General features: G+C 46.2%; 1 protein-coding gene and 1 long non-coding RNA gene across 2 annotated transcripts in view; one reads left to right on the forward strand and one right to left on the reverse strand.

The window, feature by feature from the left end:
• LOC126544093 (uncharacterized) overlaps window positions 1–26,402 on the reverse strand; it is a 263,161-nt gene that overhangs the window by 177,948 nt on the left and 58,811 nt on the right. The window lies entirely within an intron of this gene.
• The window catches only part of LOC129380519 (uncharacterized), a 105,683-nt gene continuing 82,198 nt past the window's right edge, over window positions 2,918–26,402 (forward strand). Inside the window, exon 1 of the long non-coding RNA XR_008608630.2 lies at window positions 2,918–8,301. This is a non-coding gene — a long non-coding RNA (uncharacterized lncRNA). The remainder of the gene's footprint in view (window positions 8,302–26,402) is intronic.

The following is a 26,402-nucleotide window of genomic DNA, read 5'->3' on the forward strand; positions in this document are numbered from 1 at the left end:
AACACGAGCGTAGGTTCTTCCGCTCTGCAGTGGGTGGTCCCCTCAGCAGCAGAAGCTTGATGTGGGTGAGTTGGTTGAGCATACTTGATGAAAAAAAGAGGGCGCTGCGAAGACGAGGACGAGTCTGTCGTACTTGTTGTTCTTTCGTCCTCGTCTTCGTAGCGCTCTCTTTTTTTCATCAAGTGTGGTCCCCTCAGTCCAGGAGTTCAGCGGCCTTGGCTGCCCTTCTCGCTCGGTTGGCCAGGTTGAGCTGGTCCGTCAAGTCTGAGCTGGACAGCGCTGCCTCCCATTGCCCTGAGGTGAGGTGTGTTATGGGTGTGAGCTGTGGTGCGCTTGCGCAAGCCCATACCATGTGGAAAAGCGTTGCGCATTGATTTATAGGAATACAGCGCAGGGTGTATGGCGTGGTAGAGACTCAAGTGAGGATATGTGTTTGTTTGGAGTTTTCAAGCAACGTACTGCTGATGCCCACCGGATCCTTGGTCTTCACTGGTAACTTCAATGTGCATCACCAGCTATGAACCACCAAGATTGACGGCAGCCTAACGTATCGACGGAGCACTTGCTTTGACTTGACTGATTTCCAAGCACTTTGCTGCGTGCACAGACAGTGTCCCCTCTATCCCGCTTTCCTCTTTCTGTTCCCCTTTTCCCTTTCCCCGGTGTAGGGTAGCAAACCAGATGCTCGTCTGGTTGACCTCCCTGCATTTCCTCTCTTTGCTACCTCTCTCTCTCCCAAGCTTCCCAGCTATAAAGTGAGCGACAATGCCCCCGTCATGTTCACTGTCTAGTCTACGGAAACTCAAAAGCAGGAGCCCCCGAGTGTTTCCAGATTCTCCCTAATGTTTCGCCACACGTATGCTGGAGGTAGTTTTTCCGCAATGTAGACTCAGACGTCACGCTGTGGTTGCAATATTTCTGTAGGGATTGTTTCATGGCAGAATAAGTCGGGGTGGACATTGTTCCTTCTATCCCCCTAGAAGGCTGTTGTCAAAAACGACTTTTTGAATGTTGAGGACTTGTCGCGTGTTGTCGTGCTGTCTTGTTGAGAACATTTGCCACGTGACCTTCCGTCTTCTCAAGCTGTATCAGATGCTTCTTCTCGAAACGAATCTGCGCAAATGCGTTAATATTTCTTAAATACGAAGCCGATATATTCACTATGATACCAACAAGCATGCTAAAGTGTATCATAACACCCACGGATAAGTGCTTGAATCTCCCTTCCGCCTACAATTTGATGGCACTTGAGCACAGGGCTTCCACGCGTGTTGCAAGCGGAAGATGCTGCAAGCGGAAGGAGCAGGTCACCGTTCACGGACGTAATATTCAGTCGACGCTGCACCCGCACTGCGTGCGATGTCAATGCGGGTAATTCCACGATGGCAAGAATAAAAGTAACTTGGCATCTGGTAGCAGAATCAAGGAGCTTGGAATGGCGGTCATTCTTGCTAGTATCGCCATGTATTTAACCATGAAGCTACAAGGCGAGCGTTGTTTTAACTAATGTTTAGTACACAAACTAGACATGTTCCGTGCATCAGCGCTATCATTTCTTTTTTATCTTTCATCATTACTGCGGCTTGAAGTGGCGTTTGGACCAGGAATCCACCAAGGTCATCGACGAGTCCGTCCGGTAGTAGAAATGAAGGAAAAAGCGTTTATTTTACATTATTTACATTGGCTCCAGATACGGAAGCCCACTCCATGCAGGAGCATATTGAACGTCTGAGTTCACATCAGGACACGTCAGCCTCTTTCTGCACAGAAGGTCTCCGCTTTAAGTACCGCCGCTTTCCCTAGGCGCCTAGGCTAGGGGATCTGATGGCTCTGTCCCGGCCAATCACAATCGCATTGTTCCGCAGCACTCCACTTCCGATGACAGTCCACCTCCGATGGCACTCTGCCTCTGATAGCACTCCCCCTCCGCACTCCACCTCCGATGCGTGCAGCAATCTGGGAATCCAAGGTCGGCGCCGTACTTCGGTAGCCGTCGACCTGGGCCCCTTTCATCCATTAGTTCAGCTTCTCAGATAGGGTAGAGGGGCCTTTTGTGGACCCGTCACCAGTCGGCGTCAATGACTTCAGGATAGGCGCTGATGGATGGGTGGGGCTGCCTCGTGGCAAACGTCTAAGTAATGCCCTTGGCCGTGTTGAGACGTAACAGTATCAATCGACCAGTTGTGTATTCGCTCAACGAATGACTCGATTTTCACTTTGCGCTGCACCAGAGACGAAACATAGAACTGTGATTCGCTACTGCAAGGTTTCTAACATACTCATTCCAAATTCCGAAAGTTGGAAGTTGAGAACTTTATACAAAGCCAGCATATAAAATGAGCAGCCTTATAGCAAGAACAGGAATTCCAAGAGCGTTGTGTGAACTTTTCGAAGCAACGCAGCTGCATCCTTGCGTTTCTTACCGCATGGAACAATGTGAACGAAAAGCAACAGCAGCGAATTCCATGACATTCCATTCCGACCGCGCCGCCAGACAACGTAGCGCAGTGTTTCGGATGACAGTAATGAAACGCGCACGCCATGTGGCGAACGTCGGCTCGCCTTTTTACCGCACTTTTGGCAGAACACGGTTTCTCCATCTGCAGTGTAGCACGGGAAGTTTAGTGTCCACTGCCAAATCAACACACCCTTAGGTGTCTTTCTTTTCCGCATGGCTCAGAAGTCCAGAGCAGCGTCGTGCTTTAACTTCAACCCGACTACGTTCAGAACTGTGAATATTGTTAGGTAACATCAATAGGAACTTGAAACTGCAGTCGAAAGCGAAACTGAATGCTAAATATTGTTTATAGAGGCGCCAATGTTAAAAATATTCATTCTGAGGCCCTAACGCCATAATTAAGCATATAAAGGTATGAAAAAAAAAACAGTACTAAACGTTTTCTTGACACTCTATTAATGCTCATATATTGAAAAGGGTTGGTAGTGATGCAAAGAACAAAATATACATTTGCCTAAAATCCGGTCTTTAGTGATGATGACGATGATTTTTTATTGTCATCTTCAATAGTCACTAGTCAAATAGTCACAGTCAAATAGTTAACTATCCTGCTTGAGCTGGTCAGGGGCGGCTTTCACGAACATTTAATAACGAAAATAATAACGAATTTAAGAACGTGTTTTTAAATGTTCCATAGACAACGCCTAGTCCGCACAAGAACGCGTTTTCGAAAATATTACTAAACGAAAATGCACGAAAGCGTTATACAGCTGTTAAACGTTATGTTTCCCATTATCCAGAGAGAACCGTATGTGACATCAAGCTCATATTCAGTAAAAGTAGGGGCGATATTGGCGGCAGCTGTGGGAAAAGTGTAACGTTTATAGCTTGATAACGAGCTCTGTAAATAATTACTGAAGCATCGTTTCCTATTTTAGAGCGTCGTACGAGGTTAATAGAAAGCTTACCGGGTGTCCTCTGTCTACTAAACAAGCTACCTTTATATTCATATAAATATTATATTATATTTGGTGGAAATAAGGGGCATGGTATGAGTGATGTGCATGCGAAGCTCATATTGTGTGGCTTAATTACGGCCATTTCAGTACACTGAGTACGGAAGTACTCCGGAGAATTCTGGTTGTCCTTTACGAGCGGTACAGAATTTAGCCCATAGCTCCGTGAAAACTATGACACTCACTGAGATCAAATCTTGTTAAAAAAAGAATGCGGGGAACATTATGGCCTATGAGCATGCGAAGGTAAATATGAAAGGCGCATGACTTACTTCCTAAATTAAGCGGACTCAACGTAGGCACCAAGGTATTCCACTGGATTAAATATTTTCTTTCTGACCGCACCCAGTATGTGACTGCTCACAACTGTTCGTTTAATCCTGTCTCATCCGGTGTCCCATAAGGATGTCTGTTGGCACACTCGCTCTTTCTCATTTACGTTAACGACCTCGCTGGGTGTATCACGTTTTCATCAATAAATCTCTTTGTCGACGATTGCGTCCTCTATAGAAAATCTAGCACAGCCCTCTGATTAGCAGAAACTTCAAGAAGATCTTAACCATCTGTCCTTACGGTGCAATAAATAGATGATGTGGCTAAACATCAAGAAGTGTAGAAGCATGCGAATCTCTCGGCAGGCTCGTACTATTAGTAGCGAGTTTTTTTTTTTTTTTTTTCTTGACGGTATTCTACCACATCCGGTGACCTCTTACAAGTACCTCGGCATCCACATCAGTTGGGATCTTTCTTGGCGCAAACATGTTGACTATATTACTAACAACGCAAACCGTACACTTGGTTACTTACAACGTAATTTTCCCCAGTAACCTTCGTCATTAAAACTACATCACTACAAAACGCTTGTTAGCCCTAAATTAGATTACGCATGCGCTATCTGGGACACCAAAAACAGTACACTTTCAGCAATGATTGAATCCGTCCACAATCGCGCAGCTCATTTTATTGATCAAATTACTCTCGGCATGCCACCGTATCATCAATGAAAGCAACACTTGCCTTACCTGAACTATCATTGCGCCGTAAATGCTTTCACCTTTCTTTATTCCTAAAAATCTATCATTATAACCCGAATCTAAAAGACGTTCTTTTTTCCGCTCCCGTCTATGTGTCATAGGGGTTCAGATCATAACTACAACGTTGGTGGGCCATCTTAACGGAATAATACCTACAGCGAATTTTTCCTTCCGAGACAAGCAAAGAATGGAACAATCTTCCCGCTTCCATCGCCGCCATCACCGACACCGACAGCTTCAAAATATCCATTCATAAAGCCGTTTTTTAACATGTTTTCTTTACTTGCAATAATTGTTTTCTTTTCCTTTTACTGTGCAAACAATTGTCATTTACCGCTCCTTCCTGTAATGCCCTCGAGCCTTGAAAGTATGCTACAACATTTATTTATTTATTTATTTATTTATTTATTTATTTATTTATTTATTACGGATCTTGTAAAAGATCCTTGAGTAGATGCTCGAAAGCATTATACGGTAGTTGAACAGTCGCGCAGTCAGTGGCGGGAATTTGGCACGATTTCATCATCATCATCATCATCATCATCATCATCATCATCATCATCATCATCATCATCATCGTCATCATCATATTTTATGACCACTGCAGGACAAAGGCCTCTGATCTCCAATTACCCCTGTCCTGCGCCAACCGATTCCAACTAGCACCCGCAATTTCCTAATTTCGTCGCACCATCTAGTCTTCTGCCGTCCTCTACTGCGCTTCCCTTCTCTTGGTACCCATTGTGTCACCCTAATGGTCCAACGGTTATCTAACCTGCGCATTACATGACCTGCTCAGCGCCATTTATTTCTCTTTATGTCAATTAGAATATCGTCTATACCCGTTTGTTCTCTGATCCAAACCGCCCTCTTTCTGTCTCTTAAAGTTATGCCTAGCATTCTTCGTTCCATATCTCTTTGCGAGGTCCTTAACTTGTTCTCAAGCTGCTTTGTGAGTCTTCAAATCTCTGGCCCATATGTCAGCACCGGTAGAATGCGCCGATTGTATACCTTCCTTTTCAATGATAACGGTAAGCTTCCACTCAGGACCTCACGATGTCTGCCGTATGCGATCCAACCCAGTTTTATCCTTCTGTGAATTTCCTTATCATGGTCAGGGTTCCCTGTGATTAGTTGACCTAGGTAAACCTACTCCTTCACAGGCTCTAGAGGTTGACTTACGATCCTGAACTCTTGTTCCCTTGCCCGGATATTCATCATTATCTTTGTCTTCTGGATATTAATCTTCAACCCCACTCTTACACTCTCCCTGTTAAGGTCTTCAATCATTTGTTGTAACTCGTCTGCAGTGTTGCTAAATAGAACAATGTCATCGGCAAACCGAAGGTTGCTGAGGTATTCGCCGTCGACGCTTACTCCTAAACCTTCCCTGTTTGAAGCTTAAATACTTCTTCTAAGCACGCAGTGAATAGCATTGGAGAGATTGTGTCTCCTTGTCTGACCTTTCTTTATAGGTATCTTCCTACTTTTCTTGTGTAGAATTAAGGTGGCTGTGGAATCTCTCTAGATATTTTCCAGGGTATTTACGTAAGCGGTCTGTACTCCTTGATTATGTAATGCCTCTATGACTGCTGGTATCTCTACTGAATCAAATGCTTTTTCGTAATCTATGAAAGCCATGAGAGGCTTATTGTACTCTGCGGATTTCTCGATAACCTGATCAATGACATGGATCTGATTCATTGTACAGTATCCCTTCCTGCCGCCGCCTACCGCTCTGTAGTGTAGGCGGTTTGTTCGTGCTCGTCTCTATTTCTCTCTATCTCCCCCTTCCGCTCTCTTTCTCTTTTTATCCCCCTTCGCCCTTTCCCCCGTGCAGGGTAGCCAACCGGAACTGCCTCTGGTTAACCTCCCTTTCTATGCCTTTCTATTGCCTTTCTATGCATCCTTTTCTCATTCTCTGAAGCCAGCCTGTTTCCATTGGTTGACTCAAGTCCAATGTTGCCATTATTCTATTGGAGATTATTTTGGTAAATATTTTATATAATACTGGGAGTAAGCTAATGGGCCTAGAATTTTTCAGTTCTTTAACGTCTCCCTTTTTGTGGATTAGTATAATGTTTGCATTCTTCCACTTTTCTTGAACCCTTGTAGTCGATAGACACTTCGTATAGAGAGCCGCCAGTTTTCCTAGCATTATGTCTCCTCCATCTTTCTTTAAATCGACTGTTATTCCATCTTCTCCTGCTGCTTTCCCCGTTTCATGTCTTGCAAGGTCCTTCCGACTTCATCTTTAGTTATAAGAGGAGTTTCTGTATCCTGTTCATTATTGTTTCGAATGGAGTACTCCTGAGTCCTCTGGGTACTGTACAGGTCAGTATAGAATGCTTCCGCTGCTTTTATTATAGCTTCGAGATTGCTGATGATATTACCCTGCTTATCTTTCAGTGCATACAGCTTGGTTTGTCCCATGCCAAGTTTTCTTTTCACTAATTTCAGGCTGTGTCCATTTTTTACTGCTTCCTCACTCTTTCTCACGATATAATTTTGAATGTCCCTTATTTTCTCCTTGATGATTAGTTTCTACAGTTCCGTCGAATTCTATCTGATCTCTTGAGTGGAACATTTTCATTTTTTGTAATTTCTTTTTTAGGTCCTTCGTTCCTTGAGAGATCTTACCCATTGGTTGCCTTGGTGCTTTAGCTCCCACTTCGATTGCTGCTTTTGAAGCCAGCCCAATTACATTTTAATTCATTACCTCTATGTCATCTTTATCTCTTTGTTCTAAGGTTGCATATCTGATTGCAATTACCAGCTTGAATTGGTATGCTTTTACCCTTACTGCCTCTATTTTAAGCTGTTTTTTCTTGACCAATTTTACTCTTTCTCTGTTCAAATTGAGGTGAATCCTAGCCTTCACTAACCTATGATCACTGCACTTTACCCTACCTATCACTTCTACATCCTGCACTATGCTGGGATCGGCAGAAAGTATGAAATTTAATTTCATTCCTTGTTTCACCATTAGGGCTTTTGCAGATCCACTTCTTGTTGCTACGTTTCCTGAAAAGGGGGTTCGTTATTCTCAACTTATTCTTTTCTGCGAATTCTACCAGCATCTCTCCTCTAGCGTTTCTAGAATCGACGCCGTAGTTGCCAATTGCCTGTTCACCCACCTGCTTTTTCCCCACGTTTGCATTGAAGTCACCCATTACTACTGTATACCGAGTTTGCACTTTGCAATTGCAATTCAACATCTTCATAAAACTGATCTACTTCCTCATCGTCGTGACTGGATGTTGGAGCGTAGGCTTGTACTACCTTTAATCTATACCTATTAATAAGTTTGATTACGACTACTGCTACCCTCTCATTAATGCTGTAGAATTCATCAATGTTGCCCGCTATGTCCTTATGGATTAGGAATCCTACCCCGTATTGCTTCTTATCAGGGAGACCTCTATAGTAGAGGACATGGCCGTTATTGAACAATGTACAAGCCTCACCAGTTCTTCTAATCTCACTAAGGCCGATTTAACCGTCACTTTTGCTGCAGGAACCCTTCTTCAGTGGAAGTGTACTCTTGTGCGTCAGCACGTAGCATCACCGCCCAAAGCAGCGGCTGCCTGCCACAACCTCATCATTGCCTCAAGTTCCTGGCGCTTCAGCGGCTGCGCAGGACGGGGCTCCATCACGTGAGCCCTTCAGCATCCAGGAGGCGCTGCATCGGCCGCACCCTGGGCGGCCAGGCTACATAACCACCAAGGAATCGACGCCTCTTCGCAGTCGGTGGCGGGCATTAGGCACGATTTGACCGTCAGCATTGCTGCAGGTGAGGCGCCAAATCGCACTTTTCATTGTCAACCATTGTTTTTTTTTTTTTTCTTGCCACCGACTGCACTTTTGCTACATTGCGCATGTCCTGTGCGTGAATCATGACATCTGAGTCCAATTGTGGGAAATGTATGAATGTGTTGCCTGCTGAAGGGAAGCTTTTGATCTGCACAGAATGTGATGTTGGATTTCATTTTGGCAAAAACTGGGCTGGTGTAGCTGAAAATAGCATGTCAGGCAAGGGAGCTGTCAAGCGTGAAACATGGCTTTGCCGGGACTGTTGCTCCCAAAATCGCACGCCAGCCGAGGGTGATGCGGCGCAAAGCTGCCATTCGCTCTCAGAGCTAGGCGCTATAATGGAAATTCTTCTGCCATTAAAGGACGCTATCTGCTCCCTTGTTCTCAAATTTGATGAGCTTTTGCAACTCAAATCGACTGTAGTAGTTCTTCAACAATCGGTTGATTACGTTCAGGAATCAAATAACTTTCTTTCAAAAAAAGTATGACGGGGTCATCGCTGCTGCTGCTGCGTGACAAACCACAGTGGAACAATTGCAAAAGGAAGTTAATGCCTTAAAATCCATTGCATCATATCAATGAGAAGAACTGGCGAGCCATCGCTAAAAAATAAATGACGTCGAACAATATAGCAGAAAGCCGAACTTAAAAATTCATGCTCTGCCTCAAAAGAAAGGTGAAAAGCTTGTGCCTATCATCTCTGATTTGGCACAAAAGTTGAAGGTAAAATACACGGAATCTGACATCGACGCTATTCATCGCCTTCCGGCCAACCTAGATCGCCTACCAGTTCTGCTCGTTAGATTCACTTCTGTTGCGCTGAAAGAAACGTGGTGGAGCTGTAGAGGCAATTTAAAGGCGCTTGCCGAACAGGACGTGATCCCTCAACTTTATTTTGCAGGCAACTTGACCGCACATAACAGAGAACTGTTCTGGGCAGCTCGTCAAAAAGGAAAAGAAAAACTGTACAAGTTCGTCTGGGCTAAGCACGGCAAAATTTTCGCCAAGAAATCTGAGGGATCTGAGAAATCTGAGGTCCGCATATTAGAGCATTCTGACCTTGATAAGCTTCATTGAAAATGAACAAATCTATTGACCTTGACTAATTCCACAAAATAAACAATGCATTTTATAATAGTGAGAGCTTGAACGACTTCATCAGTTTATCAAGTCAAGGGAGACGGTCCTTCACGGTTTTACACATTAACATCCGCAGTATCCGTAGGCACTGGAACGAATCCCTCGGCATCACACAAAATACCGATGCTATCGTTGATGCGTTTGTACTAACCGAAATTCACATTCGTGAATAGCTAATTTCTTCTTTAAAACTACCCAATTATTCTAGTTTCGCGCTAACGCGTCGCGTCAGTAGGGGTGGTGGTGTCATGGCTTTTGTACATCAACGATATGCGACGTCATCTGTGCTATCAGGGTTCACCTCAGCTGAATGCCTGGCATTGCATATTTCCTTGTGAGATACAAATATAAGCCTATTTGGAATATATAGACCGCCCTCCGAAAATGCAAACGTTTTTGTAAATGAACTGGATGCGCTTTTACTGTCTTGCCTTCAACCTCACTCTATTGTCTGGCAGGCGAGGTTAACATAAACACTTTCTCTGTCGCGCCGGATTGTTTGCGATTACTTAAATTTATTAGTTAAATAGGGGATTCTTCCGACTATCTGTTCTTGTACAAAAGAAGAATACCTTGGAACCAAGCATGTGGGCGTCATGCATCGATCACATCGACGTTAGAGCTCCGTTTTATCATGTTCATTCGGCTGTAATCAAGCACAAACTGGGTGATCACTATTTTGTGGGCTGCCATATTTATTTTCCCATGTTTATGAAGGTATAATCCGAACACTTCCAGGTATCAATCCTTGACATAGCCAAATTCGATAGTTTGGTTAATGCCTTTCACTGGAATACACTTATGGAAGGGGCAACCGTACGTAATGCTTACACTAAATTTGTTAATGTTCTTGACGCACTTAAATACAGGGCACGGAAAACCATAAAAATTAAAAAACGTAATGCCAACTAGTAAATAAATAAATTATGGGATTTTACGTGCCAAAACCACTTTCTGATTATGAGGCACGCCGTAGTGGAGGACTCCGGAAATTTCGACCACCTGGGGTTTTTTAACGTGCGCCTAAATCTAAGTACACGGGTGTTTTCGCATTTCGCCCCCATCGAAACACGGCCGCCGTGGCCAGGATTCGATCCCGCGACCTCGTGCTCAGCAGCCCAACACCATAGCCACTGAGCAACCACGGCGGGTATAATACTAACTAGTCTTGGCTTACAACGGGGATTCTTAAGGCGATAAAAGAGAAAGATAAACTTTGGGGAAAATGTAACAACTCGCCTAACGGCAACACTCTGAGGAATTTATACAAAGTTCATAGAAATGGGGTAACTGCGTTACTTCGGTCTGAGAAGCGCTCTTATTACAGTAAATCATTTCACGAAAATAGGCAGAACCCTAGAAAAATGTGGTCGACGATTAATCAAATATTCGGTTGCCATCCAGGACAACCAGTCGACGTTTTTCACAAACATTTTGATGATTTGGAATCTGCCGTTACTGATTTCAATGCTCACTTCGCGAAAGCACCGTCGATTACTCAGCCAGCTCGCACTCATGGTTACGATAATATTATCAGTTCAGAGTCCTCTGCATTCCTTCCCTTCATCACTGCTTGCGATCTGCGCAGCATATTATTCAGTTTTAAACAATAGAAGGCACCTGGTTTAGATGGCATATCTATGTACGAGCTGCAACGTAATTTTCCGGTCTAGAAAATGTACTTTCATGTATGCTGAACGGTTATGTTGAACTCGGTTTTCTTCCAGATGAGCTAAAATCTGCAGTTGTTAAACCATTACACAAAAACGGCTCTTTTAAACAGGCTGAGAACTACAGGCCGATTTCAATTTTACCCGAATTAGGCAGATTCTGGAAGAACGCTTATCCAGAGTGATGACTGGCTTTCTGCAAAAAACTATTTATTGTCAACTACTCAATTTGGCTTCGTTCCTGGGAAGGGGACTGTGGTGCTCTTGGAACAATCAGCTGATTTAATCTTCTATGCTTTCGATAACAACAAGGCAGTAACGGCTCTTTTCCTGGATGCAAGCAAAGCTTTTGACTCCGTAGTGCACACATTACTTTTGCGCAAACTACATCTCTTGGGATTTCGGGGGCCTTTGAACAAATTATTAACTATTTTTTTAATCGTTCACAGGTAGTCAAGATGGGGGATCACGTTAGTTCGAAGGTTTTTTTAAATTCTGGTGTCCCGCAGGGATCAGTGTTATCTCCACTACTATTTAACGTTTCTGTAAATGAACTGTCTAAAGCTACATCCGAATGTCAAATGTTTCAATACGCCGATGACACTGTTCTTCTTGCCACACACACTGTTTTCATTTCATCAGTTCCAATGCTACGAAGGGACATTGTGTCTGTCATGGACTGGTTTTTCAGAAACTCTATCACTATTAACAAACAAAAAACAAATCTGGTTTGTTTCCACAATCCATATAGACGAATTGATCCCACTCTCCCAATCTTCCTTCATGGTTCACGATGTAACAATTGTCAATGCTCTCCTACCATCGCCCAATGTAAAGTACATGGTAATTATCTTCGACTCCGATATAACATGGAATTAGTCACCTATCTCTTCTCCGTAATAAACTCCCGGCGTTATCATGTACTACATACAATAGCCGCTTCATTCTCCCCTGTTCTCTGCGCAAGATAATCATTCATGCAGTTGATTACAGTATCCTGAAATACGGTATAACAGTATTTTATCATTGTTATTTCACATCGTGTTCAAAAATAAACTGTATATTAAAATCACTGCTACGAAATGTGGCCTATAATATTTACATTCCCGGTGGTACTAGCTTGTTTTCTGCTTTACAGTTGCCTTCCTTTGATGCATTAATTTTTTAGACTGCTATTTGCTGTCATCTCTGGAATAGTGATTTCCTGTTTCCTTTTGTGCCCACAATACCACTTACGCGTCATCCCATGTTTTGTACACCCCGTTGTTATACGCTATTTGGACGTTTTGTGTGAAATTATTATGTTCCCGATGCATTTGATTCCGTGCCCACGGAAATTTTTTTCCATTGCATCGAAACGTGCTCTGAAATTGTATTTAAGGGAAAACTCATCTGACACTGTTTGATGTCTGTTTCTTTTCAGTATTTCTTTATATAGCATTGTACCCAAATTTACTGCCCTTTCTTTTCCTTTGCTCTTGTTCTCTTTTTTTTTTCTCACTCCTGTAGTTTTTTGCGTCCCTGAAACTCATTGCTGGGTACAGCCCGACAAGCCTCATTAGCTTGGACTGATCCGTTTTGCATCTGGTGCTCTTACGACAAATAAAGCATTTATTATTATTATTATTATTATTATTATTATTATTATTATTATTATTATTATTATTATTATTATTATTATTATTATTATTATTATTATTATTATTATTAAACTCTATGTTTCGCAGTGTACCGGGAGAACTAAATTTATAATTTGTTGAAAATGGGGGCCATGGTGTCTACCAACCGGGAAAACCGGGAATTCTCAGTGATTTTGAACAGTCTGAAAATACTCAGGGAAAAACTCGGGGAATTGGTGCTTCTATCAGGGAAAATTAGTTATAACTTTATGGAAAGGTAACGAAAGTCGCGGTAATGCTGGCTCGAGTAACAGAGAGGAATCGTAACGAATCTATTCTGACGCCGTGTCTTCGGCTGGAGGAGTTGCCAGTGTACAGTCAACGACCGACTTTCCGGACGCCCGATAATTCGGACAGCTTCGCGGCACCACCATGTACCCCATAGAGTCAATGTATAAGAACGTCTGAAATTTCGGACGCAAGAAATCTTCGCCGTCCAATTTTCCGGACATTTTGCCGTGACCGGAGGTCCGAAATCGCATTAATCAAACAAAGCCGCCGCTGCCATTTTGATTACCTCGCCGCCTCGAACCGGCGCCCTCGCACGCAGATCCGCTTGCAGCCGCAGCCACCACCGCGGTAGCGCTAGGCCTAGCTGCTTCGACTTTCGCTATTAAGCTTCTTGCCGTTCTGTGCCGTGTTTTTTTTTTTTTTTTCATTGAAATAATTCGCCACTGTCAGCAATGCGACTCCGCCTTTGTTGTCCTCGCTGTTAGCTTCGAAGCTCGGGAAGCACGACGCGTTGCATAATGCCGGTTCCCGAAGTTATCTTCGCCTTAGAACAGAAATGTTACGTGGTGAAGCATACGCAAACGTATTGCGGGGAAGCATATTAAGCCGGGGAAGGGGCAATCGTCACGGGACGCAGTATGGATTCCTTAATTATACTCGCGTGCACCCGCATCTCCTGTCACAGTAGCGCCATATACAACAGTACATGGCGCTTTTTTTGCCTGCGTGCGTGCGTGCATGTGTGTGTGTGTGTGTGTGTGTGTGTGTGTGTGTGTGTGTGTGTGTGTGTGTGTGTGTGTGTGTGTGTGTGCGTGCGTGTGTGTGTGTGCGTGTGTGTGCGTGTGTGTGTGTGTGTGTATGTGTGTGTGTGTGTGTGTGTGTGTGTGTGTGTGTGTGCGCGTGTGTGTGCGTGTGTGTGTGTGTGTGTGTGTGTGTGTGTGTGTGTGTGTGTGTGTGTGTGTGTGCGTGTGCGTGTGCGTGTGCTTGTGCATCTTTGGTGTGTGTGTGTGGGTGCGCTTTTTTTGTAATCAATGCCCGTGCAAAAGAAAGCGGTTCTCAGTAGCTCTAACCCAAACGACCTTGTCTCTCTAAATGTACCCCGCGCTTTTCCTTAAACCGGAGGCACGCAAATGTACCGTTCATTCGAACCCTTTGAACACGACTAAATCGGTTCACAAAGCTCCGGACCAGTTTTCTAACCATTATAATCTTTCTCCAGAGTTCAACCTGAACCGAACAGAAAAAAAAAAAGTTCAGCAGGGGCATCTAAGACTGCCTACGTGTGTGAATGCGAAAGCATTATACCGTTTGTAGAGCTCGGAACGCCACGAACGCGCTCATTTTACAGACTCATGACGTGGCGCTACCTCCTCCCCATTGGCTGCGTCGTCACGGGCCCAACGACTCGCGCCCTAGGTCACACCTTTGGTCAGCCAGAACCGTGGAGCCGCCGTGGTGTCGGGGAAGCGTGCTCGTCTCGCACCCCGAGTACCCGGGTTAGATTCCCACACGGACCGAAGTTGAGCAAGTTTTCTTTTCAAAGCCATTACTTTACTTTGTTTAGAGGAAGCTTCCGGAGAAATCTCACGTCGATCGGAGCATTTTTTACGTGTTTTTACTCTTTGCGCCGTCGGCCATTTTTGGTGTCATCTTTCGGTCACGCCGACTACGACAGGTTTTCGCTTAATGGGCCATATAATGCTTTCGCATTAAAAGGTGAACCTGAAGTGACCCCGAAAACGTTTCCACCATCTTGCTTATCTGGAATGGCACCTAATTAACGCTTTCATCCGCTTCGAATCCCAACGCTTCTAGAAGGTGGACGTTCCCTACGGGTCTTGCTGGGTGAGTATCTTGGCATTCCATAGCGACGTGCTGAGTCGTTTTCGGATGATTCATGCGAATATATGCCCCGGTATGGTTTTTTTTTCTTTTTTGTCCTCAGGCAACTAGTTAGGGCCTCAAATAGCAAGGCACTGTCCTTTGTGTTATCGCACAGAATTTTCCTCCTGATTTCTTTCTTGATTTATTGGTAGATGTCCATGGTCGTTTTTTGTTTCCATCCTTTGCATCCAGTTTGCAGTCTCTGTTTCTATCAGTCTCTTTTTGATGACTCCGTGGTGTACTGAAGGCAATCTACGGTTCTTCCCGCCAATTTTTGGTTCTGTGTTCGGCAGAGTCCGTTCAATTACTGCTTTTAATGCGTGTATGCATCTACGCCGACGCGTCGTCTAGTGCAAGCCATTGGTGCATGTCGTGCCAAAGTTTACTTTCTACCTCGGTACTGTATATTGTTTGACGACAGGGCCTTAAGGCTCATACACAGCGACGACTGGCAGCGGTCGCACGACACCAAGTTGGTCACAAAGCAACCAGTCGCAAGTGGTCGCCTTTCGAGAAAAGCTGCCATTTTGAGCCAGTCGCTAGCTGCTCTATTTTTCAGTCGCACGACCGCAGTCGCAAAACTGATGAATCAATCAGGTGCGCAGGAACAGGACGTCTGCATGTGCTCATACTTAATTTACGTGGCGACGTAATTGTGAGCAGATGACGCCTGGCCGGTCGCACTTGCCTGTGTGAGCTTCGGTCGCCTTCAGTTGCTTTTCGGTCGCCCGTCGCAAATGGTCACGCGACCTCCTCAAGTCGGAGCTGTAAATGCACCCTACCTTAGCACTGATATAACTTCGCATCATAAACTGTTCTTACACGTGTAACAGGCAGAGCGCTTTTGACGAAAAGTGACTGATGCTGGTTGCGCTGCTTCAATTTCGACGTCTCCTAATATGCGCGAAATGTAAAGATAGCACTCGCAATTGTGTACGCGGGCTATCACTCTCCGTCGCCTTCCAATCAGCTTACCTTCATAATTGTTTTTTTTTCTCCTCCCTGCGAGCGCGGCAGCTATCCGGGTGATGCAGTGGTTCACTACCCGCCGTTCTATCTGTGTACCTTTTAAAAATGCGTTCGTGGCAAAAATATTTACCCACTGCACCGTCACGTGCAAATTTGGCTAGAGTGAGACTGAAAACTACAATGGGGAAGCGGAGAGGAGCACAGCGGCGCAACGGTGGACGAGGAATTAGGTCCGCATGCTTCTTTTTTTTTTTTCAGTGCTTTACTGGCGGGTTTTACTAGGTTGAACGCGCGCACGTCGTGACACCTCACTTTTTTACAGTAGCACTGGATGGCAAGTGCCAACACAGAAGGCTGGAAACAAAAGTTGGCACGGGGCACTCTGCAGACACACGAAAGCAACCATGCAATTGGCACGGTAGAAAAGAAAAAAGAAAAGCAAAGTGCCGGTGTACTCTCTCCGCAGTTCGTGTAGGGATTCTTTTAATTCCCGGTAGCAATGTTGCGTTCGGTCCTGAAGGGTAAATCTGTTTATGCGAACTTCCTATTCATGTAACCACATCAACTGTTGTGCAGATTAGTTACCTCGACGGTGCTACTTGTCCTAAGGCTGACGATTACTGTCTATCCGCGGTGTCGTGCCCAACTAAGTTCCGCACCAGGATGAACAGCTTTCTTTTGCGAGTGTCGCGTTGTTGTTCCTCTGCCCTGTCTTTGTTGCTCTTACTTGCCGGTGATATAGAGTCAAACCCTGGTCCTTTCCCTGAGCAAACAACTGAAGAGCAGTTGCTTTCTTCTTTGTTGGAAACCATGCGTAGGCTTGAGTCAGGCCAGGCAGCAGTGCTGCATGAACTGAAGGGCTTCAAGGAAAAACAAGATGCGACAGATATGACAATTAAGCAGCTATTCAACATAGGTACAACGCTGGAGGCCAAGGTAGAATCACGTGGCCAAACCGATAAGTGGGGTCTTGACCCTGCGCTACGTGAAATCACTGTAAAGCTTGAAGTTAAATTGAAATGTGACGACTCCGAGAACAGGCAACGTCGGTCAAACCTGCTGTTCTTTGGTCTTCAGGATGACGCGAAAGAGAACTGGGATGGCTTGTAGGAATCGCACCGCTGGCACGAGTTGATAGGGACTCGGTGCTGGCGCCCGTTATTGCGAATGGGTCGCAAGCCCCAAGGGTAGCGTTGGCCTGGCGGCCTGGGGCACTGGAAGCATCCGAAGGTCCCGGCAAAGCATGAGTAGACTGGTAACAGAACAACTTGTTTATTCTAACATAGCAAAAGAGCGGCCGGTCAGGTCGACCGAAGTGGAGAGACGGGAGAGCACGTAACTCAACAGAAGAAATCGGAGCCTCTCCCCTGGCGTCCGGGGGCAGCTGCTCTTATACTCCCGGCGTCGCGGTCCAAAAAGGGAAGGTCACGGGATGAAGGTCACGGGATGGCGGAGCATGAGCCCACGACGGCGCGCACGTCCGAGCCGAGAGACCTGCTGAACCGAGTGTAGTGACGCATCGCCAACCCTCACACACGACGGCGCGAACGGTTGAGCCGAGAGACCTCCAGGCTCCTCATTCGGGGAACTCCGCTCCCCGGCTGCCGCGCTTTGACAAGCGAGGGCACACACACACACACGCACACACGAAGACACGTGGCACTGAAACACGCCTGGACACGCTTGGCGGGTAGGCGTTGCGGCGGCGTCGAACAGGCCAAAATGTCCGCCGTTTTGAACAAAGCCCCGGCGTCCGTCGCATCCGCGCCGGCATTACCGCGCGTTGTAGGCGAAACGTAACAGACCGCCCCGCCGGGGGAAGGAGATCCCGATGGTCAGGGGACTGCATCCGCTGTCCGGAGGGATGTCGCTCGATGATGCTCATAACCGAAGTCGGGCGTCCGTTGGCGTTTCTTGAGCGCAGCGCACAGAGAAGGCCTCGTTCTCACGTTCAGGTGCACACAGGACACTGCAAAGTGACTTCGGGAGAGTTGACATTTTTGTTCTCGTTTCCGGCAAGCGTTAGAACCACGCCTGAAAGTCAACCGCTCAGTCAGCAAGCACGGCACAACCCTCACTAAGCCCTGCCAGGCTCTTTCCCCTTTTTTTTACTGCTGCCCAGTTCCTTACAGTAGTTTAGCAGCACTCAGAACGCGTCCACAAATCGGAAAAATTGCACTAAAAAGCACATCATCACTTTGAAACACTACACAAAAGCAATAGGTTAAAAAAAATCCTGCCTCAGGAAGAAAAACATCAGTAACAAGCAATTTTGAGGCTGATTCCCACGTTAGGGGCTTCGACTTAAGCCATCGGCGTTACCGTTGAGACTCCCCTTTTTGTAACGCACCTCAAAGGAATATTGTTGCAAAGCGAGGCTCCAGCGCAGGAGGCGGCCATTTTTGGGAGAGATGGTCTGCAGCCATTGGAGAGGGCAGTGATCCGTTTCAATGATAAACCTCGAGCCGGCTAGGTAACATGACAATTTCTGAACGGCCCACACGATACACGCACACTCTTTCTCGGTGGCGCCATACGCCTGCTCACGACTGGTCAGCTTACGACTAGCATACAGGACGGGGTGTTCTACTTCTCCATTTTCCCGTTGGCACAGTACAACGCCCATGCCTCGCTCACTAGCATCACACTGAACAACGAACCCTTTTGTGTAGTCGGGCGATCGTAGCACAGGCTGGCTTGTTAGGGCGCTCTTTAGGGCGCTAAAAGCTCTTTCCTTCGTCTCATCCCAGACGACTGTTTGCGGCTCTGTCTTTTTTAGAGCATCCGTCAAGGGAGCCGCGATATCAGAGTACCTGGGGATGTACCTCTGATAGTAGCCGGCGACACCTAAGAACGACCGAATATCGGTCTTCGTGCGCGGTTGCGGGAAGTCTCGCACAGCGGCCACCTTTATTTCAGAGGGGCGGCGACGACCCCGACCAATCACGTGTCCGAGGTAGACAACCTCGGCCTGTGCTAACTGGCACTTGGGAGCTTTGACTGTCAAGCCCGCATCGCGCAGGCTGGTTAGCACTGCCCGCAAGTGGGCCATATGCTCAGGCCAGGATGCGGAGAATATCGCTACGTCGTCTAGATACGGTAAAGCGAATTCTTGCTGTCCCCGCAACACTTTATCCATGAGGCTTGAAAAGCAGTATGGCGCGTTCTTCAAACCAAAACTCAAAACTTTAGGACGGAATGTCCCCATTGGTGAAATGAACGCCGCATACCTACTAGCCTCTTCTGTAAGTGGAACCTGCCAATAACCCCTGACAAGATCTAGGGTGGAAATAAACTGAGCGCTACTCACTCTCTCAAGGCGCTCCTCGATGTTAGGGATCGGATAAATTTGATCCTTAGTGATGGAATTAAGCCTGCGGTAGTCGACGCAAGGACGAGGTTCCTTGCCCGGTACCTCAACTAAAATCAAAGGGGAGGTATAATCACTCTCACCCGCTTCAATAACACCGAGCTGTAGCATTTTCTTTACCTCAGCCTCCATAATATCGCTCTGGCGGGGTGACACCCGGTACGCCTTGGATCGTACTGGCTCTGGGGAGGTAAGTTCTATGTCATGAGTAAGGACAGAAGTCCTACCAGGCCTCTCAGAGAACAGACCTTGAAACTCTTGTAAGAGCTGGTGTAGTTCTGTTTTCTGCTCAGGCGACAGCGATGCTTTACTTATTAAGTCACTAATGACTTGATCGGTGTCTTTCCTGTTTGTCACTGAGCCTAGTCCCGGAAGCTCGACCGGAAGCTCTTCTAACTTTCCCGCATCGGGAATTTCCTCTCCAGTATCTGGTGCCTTTAACGCTACAGGCTCAATTTTATCCCGTTCGGGCGTGCTCTGAATACCAGCTTGCTGCGCCTCTGACCCTTTCTCATCGTTCAACAACGTCGGCCCCGCAACTACCGCCTTTGCAGCGAGCTCCCGAACCTTCGATCTGGTTAAGGCCTGAACGCTAGCCTCACCAAACAAAAGCCCCTTCTCGCGCAGGAGGTGATCGGACCTGTTCGAAAATAGGTACGGGTACTGGGGGGGCAGCATAGATGACACTGCGGCCTCCGTCTCAAGTGCTCCGAAAGGTCCTTCAATAAGCACTTTTGCTACCGGCAGACACACGCTATGAGCTTCCACTGCTTGCTTGATCCATGCGCACTCGCCCGTGAACATATCGGGTTCTACGTAAGAGGGATGAACTACATCCATCGTAGCTGCGGAATCGCGAAGCACTCGGCACTCTTTCCCGTTCACGAGGAGGTCTCGCATGTAAGGCTCGAGAAGCTTCATGTTCTCGTCAGTGCTGCCTAATGAAAAAAACACGACTTTTGGTTTTGTTTCTGGACACTGCGCCGAAAAGTGACCCGGCTTCTGGCACGTATAACAAACGCGCACTTGCCTCATCTCGAACCGCTTTCTGCGTTCGGCTTCGGCTGCCGCCGTCTCCTCACGTTCGGTCGGACACTGCGCCGAAAAGTGACCCGGCTTCTGGCACGTATAACACACGCGCGCTCGCCTCGTCTCGAACCGCTTTCTCATGGGCGTGAACTTCGGCCTCTCAAACTTGGAGCCAAATTCACCCTTTTGACCGTCCTTAGCTCCACGAGCCCGACGCGTCACAAACTCCTCGGCTAGCTCAGCGGCTCTAGCCACCGTACTAACGTCTGGCCTATCCAAGACCCAGTACCGCACGTTCTCAGGTAACCGACTATAAAACTGTTCTAGCCCGAAACACTGCAGAACTTTCTCGTGGTCACCAAACGCTTTCTCTTCTTTGAGCCACTCCTGCATGTTTGACATAAGCCTGTAGGCAAACTCTGTACATGACTCACTTTTGCCTTTCTCATTTTCCCGAAACTTCCGACGGAACGCCTCCGCTGACAGCCGGTACTTTTTTAGCAGACTCGATTTCACTTTGTCGAAATCCTCTGCCTCCTCTCTCTCCAAGCGAGCGACTACGTCGGCCGCCTCGCCGGGTAGCAAAGTGAGCAAGCGCTGTGGCCACGTTTCCCGAGAGAACCCCTGCTTCTCGCACGTTCGCTCAAAGTTAACCAGGAACAAACCAATGTCCTCTCCAAGCTTAAACGGCCGCATCAGGTCAGTCATTTTGAACAATACTCGTTCTCCTGCACCGTGTGCCTGACTTCCATTACGAGCGCGTTCCATCTCTAACTCGAGACGCTTCATTTCCAAAGCGTGTTCGCGCTCTTCTTTTTCTTTCTGTTCTTTTCGTTCGCGCTCCTGTTTCTCTTTTTGCTCTTTAAGTTCGCGCTCCTGTCTTTTTGCCGTCTCCCTCTCCTCAATGGTCTCAAGGCATTCCGACAGCTCGTCATCCTCAGCTTCTAACTCAAGAATAGCCCTTAGCAGTTCTGGTTTTCTGAGTTTGTCTGAGACATCCAGACCCAACTCTCTCGCAAGCTCCAGCAATTTCGGTTTGCGCAACGACTTCAAATCCATGGCTGCTCTGAATGCTGCTTTCTCTACTGCCTACTATTGTCTTGCCGCAAACTAACCCGGCAGCAACGACAACCACAATTACCAGCTCTGTTTCTAACACTAACAAAAGCCTGGCAAAACTCAGAAGAAGAAAGTCCCGCACTCACCAAACCTCGCAGCCAAGAATTCAGCGCAGTCGTTCCGCTGCAGGCAACCAGTCATCACACAGGGCTCGTTGCTCTGCTCCCGGATGGTCGTTGTGCTGCTCAGCATACAGTCAACCGCATCTCTTCGCTGCTGGCCTCCGTTGTCGCGATCCCACCGCTGCCACCAGATGTAGGAATCGCACCGCTGGCACGAGTTGATAGGGACTCGGTGCTGGCGCCCGTTATTGCGAATGGGTCGCAAGCCCCAAGGGTAGCGTTGGCCTGGCGGCCTGGGGCACTGGAAGCATCCGAAGGTCCCGGCAAAGCATGAGTAGACTGGTAACAGAACAACTTGTTTATTCTAACATAGCAAAAGAGCGGCCGGTCAGGTCGACCGAAGTGGAGAGACGGGAGAGCACGTAACTCAACAGAAGAAATCGGAGCCTCTCCCCTGGCGTCCGGGGGCAGCTGCTCTTATACTCCCGGCGTCGCGGTCCAAAAAGGGAAGGTCACGGGATGAAGGTCACGGGATGGCGGAGCATGAGCCCACGACGGCGCGCACGTCCGAGCCGAGAGACCTGCTGAACCGAGTGTAGTGACGCATCGCCAACCCTCACACACGACGGCGCGAACGGTTGAGCCGAGAGACCTCCAGGCTCCTCATTCGGGGAACTCCGCTCCCCGGCTGCCGCGCTTTGACAAGCGAGGGCACACACACACACACGCACACACGAAGACACGTGGCACTGAAACACGCCTGGACACGCTTGGCGGGTAGGCGTTGCGGCGGCGTCGAACAGGCCAAAATGTCCGCCGTTTTGAACAAAGCCCCGGCGTCCGTCGCATCCGCGCCGGCATTACCGCGCGTTGTAGGCGAAACGTAACAGGCTCAAAGCAGAAAATAATTACGTTTTGCTCTAATCATCTAGGAATCACTGTAACCAAATCCCATTTTGAACGTGTACATCGGTTGGGGAAGTTCGCTGTTGACAAGCAAAGGCCCATCATTGCAAAACTAACGTTTTTTTTAAAGACAAACAGCGAATTCTGGCATCCGCACACAAGTGGATAGACTCGAATTATTCTATTCGCGAAGTTTTTTCTTTGCCAACCAGGTTAGCTAGGCGGAAACTACTATAATTCGCCAGAAACCAGAATAAGAAGAGCAAACTGGTCGCTGATAAACTGCGCATTGACAACAAAACGTACGTCTTTGATAGCGCGACTAACTCAGTTATGCTATCAGCAAGATAGCTAGACAAGAGCAAATGCGCTCAGGAGCTGCCTAGACCATCTAGCACTAGTCCACGGCTATCATTATCATTTACTAACATCCAGAGCCTGCTTCCTAAACGCGATGAAGTGTGTTCTTTTTTTGGATGATACTAACTGCGATATTGTGGCACTGACAGAAACCTGGCTTCATAAAGATGTAATGGGCAATGAAACTTGCCCTAACCAGAGTAGCTATAACATATACAGGCGTGATCGTTCGGTTAAGAGAGGTGGCGGTGTCCTGATCGCCATCAAGAAAGCGCTTGCATCATACCACGTACATAGTGATTCCTCTCTGGAAATAGTGTGGGCCGCCTGTGCAACGGCATCGGTCAAGGTATTGGTTGGCGTCTGCTACCGACCGCCAGATTCTGATCTCTCCTTCATTACTAAACTTCATGCCAGTATTACTTCTGCCATCCAAACATGCCCAGCTCAATTCATTTACCTGGTTGGTGACTTTAACTTCCCGCACATTGACTGGCAGAATTTGTCATTCTCGTGTCGCACCTCAGCGGAGCTTATCAGCCTTACTTTAGACTTCAATTTTTTTCAAGCGATAAATCAACCAACTCGCGGTTCTCACGTTTTAGAGCTTATCTTCTGCAGTGCACCGGAAACGATTGGCGAAGTTCTGTACTTCGATGGTTTTGTTGATCACAAGCTTATTCATTTAGAGCTTAATGTCCCATTCGTATTTCAAGGTACTACAACTAGGCAAATTCGTGATTATAATACAGCCGATTATAAAGAAATGGATAATAAACTTAATCACTTTTTCATTCATACGTTCTTGCCCTAATTTTCGGATAGGTCTGTTGAACACAACAGGTGCTTTTTAAGGACATGATAATTAATCTAGTATACAAATATGTTCCTTTGATTTCTATCTCAAATGACAAATATAAACCATGGTTCACAAAAGCTCTCCGTCGTCATCGAAATCAAAAGAAACGTCTCTACAAAAAGGCTAAGCTCGTGTCCGCACCATCGGCTTGGGAAAAATACAGAGTATGCTTAAAGTCTTATTGTTCTGCTGTGCGCGTTTCTAAGGATAAATATTTTTCTCACGACCTCCCCTCTCTTTTGAAATCCAATCCCAAAACGTTTTGGCGTGTGATATCTCCCGACAGTGCTAGTAATCATATTTCACTGAGAAATGATGACCATCTACCACTTTCAGGTAGTGAATGCCGTCGTGCATTTAACAGGTACTTTGCGTCAGTGTTCACAAGGGAAGATCATTCCAACATACCCGCTGTACCTAATCATGATTGGCAATATATGGCCCCTATTAATGTCCCCGTTGACGGTATCGCTCAACTCAGTGATAACCTAAAGATTTCTACAAGTGCTGGTGTTCACAACATTAACTCTAAAATATTAAAAAGCACTGCATCAATTTCGAGTCAAATTCTTTGCCTCCTCTTCTAACAGTCACTATCATCTAGCTTGCTCCCTACCGACTGGAAGATTGCCAAGATCATCCCTGTGTTTAAAAGCGGAAACGGAAATTCACCCGAAAACCTACCGTCCAATTTCACTGGCATGCATTTTCTGTAAATTACTCGAGCACATTATCGCTTCTCACATTTACAGTCACCTCGAACATAATTCCTTCATTTTTCCTGAACAGCACCGCTTCCGAAAAGGATTTTCTTGTGATACTCAACTGCTAGAATTCACAACTGATTTGCATTTCAACATGGACCCTAACCTACAAACTTACTGCATCTTTTTAGATTTTGCTAAGGATTTTGACCGCGTTGCTCATTCCCGTTTGTTTTCGAAATTATCTGCTATTTGCCTAGATTCTTTTACGCTGTCATAGATTCGTAACTTTCTTTCTTTCCGCCAACAGTTTACAACAGTTAGCAACTTTACTTCTTCACTCTGTGACGTAACTTCAGGTGTACCTCAAGGCAGCGTTCTTGGCCCTTTAATGTTTCTCATATTCATTAACGACCTGCCCGCTAACATATCTTCTCGTCTACGACTCTTTGCTGATGACTGCATCATTTACCGCTCCGTTAATTCCATGGATGATCATCTCGCCCTCCAAAGTGACCTTAACCTAATTTCCACTTGGTGTAATAAATGGCAAATGACACTTCAGGAGAATAAATGCAAGGTTATCTATTTCAGGTCGCAAGCGTACCAATTCTAACTTCTCGTATCTCATAGATAGCACGGTATTGTCTCAGGCATCATCATACAAGTAGTTAGGTATTCATCTTACGCATAATCTTTCATGGGCCACGCATGTCAACACCATTTGGGCGAAAGCTTCAAGGACACTAGGGTATCTGCACCGGAAACTTCGGAATTCCCCTAACAATGTTAGAAAACTGGCATATCTAACACTTGTGCGGCCACAGCTAGAATATGCATCATCCATATGGTCCCCCATATCAAAACCACTTAATAAACTTGCTAGAATCCGAACAAAATAGAGCCGCTCGCTTTATTACACGTAACTACAGTCCCCGTTTGAGCGTAACACAGATCAAACTTACCCGCCGTGGTTGATCAGTGGCTGTGGTGTTGGGCTGCTGAGCACGAGGTCGCGGGATCGAATCCCGGCCACGGCGTCCGCATTTCGATGGAGGCGAAATGCGAAAACACCCGTGTATTTAGATTTAGGTGCACGTTAAAAAACCCCAGGCGGTCAAAATTTTCGGAGTCCTTCACTACGGCGTGCCTCATAATCAGGAAGTGATTTTGGCACGTAAAACCCCCTCATTGAAAAAAAAATATCAAACGTGATATCTCTCATGAACCATGAGATATTCGTCGTTCAATCGCTCTTTTATGCTTATTTAATAAATATCGCCACTGCACCAGGTAATCTGCGTTACCTCTCGAAGCGCCGTCACGCATTTCGAGCCGTTTACATAATCAGTACAGCATCAAGTGCATACGCGGAAGAACACAAGCCTTCAATTCATCAGCCCTTCCACGTGCCATCGTTCTTTGGAATGATCTTACCCATAATATTGCATCCATATGCAACCATCAATCATTCCACGATCAGCTGCGCGAATACTTTCAAGGGACATCGTGACGTTAAACCTTCTCTTGTATAAAGTATCGCGCTTTTTGGCTATTGTGTTTTTGTAAACCCCTACTTTATTTTTTTTCTTCTTTAGTCACGTGTCAGACATTTGTGCTGTATTTATGTACTTCAATTATTTTGTGTGCATTGCTCTTATGTTTGTTGCTGCTTTTTAGTACTAGCCCTGTACAATGCTTTTCCTTTCCCTTTCCCTTTTTTTACCTGTATATTTTGCATTTCTTATAATATCCTTGTTCGTCCCCCTTACTCAATGGCCTCTGGGCCCCTGTAAGGTATTGTAAATAAATAAATAAATAAATAAATAAATAAATAAATAAATAAATAAATAAATAATAAATAAATAAACTGACTCCTATAAGAGCAACATTAGGGGTCTCAGCGGACTTTCCCGGCTCTCAATGGCGCTCCTTCAACCCTTGGTAGCAACCTTTACTTTAGCTCTTATTTCCTTGTATTACATTTATTTCCCTTTACACCGTTTCACCAGCACAGGGTGGACAGCCGGTCCCTTGGTCACTGGTTAACCTCCCTGTCTTTCTCTATCTTATTCCTCTCCCACTCTTGGCCGCCGCCT

Source organism: Dermacentor andersoni, chromosome 1 (genome assembly GCF_023375885.2).
Source record: "Dermacentor andersoni chromosome 1, qqDerAnde1_hic_scaffold, whole genome shotgun sequence".
NCBI classification, from domain to species: Eukaryota; Metazoa; Arthropoda; class Arachnida; order Ixodida; family Ixodidae; genus Dermacentor; species Dermacentor andersoni.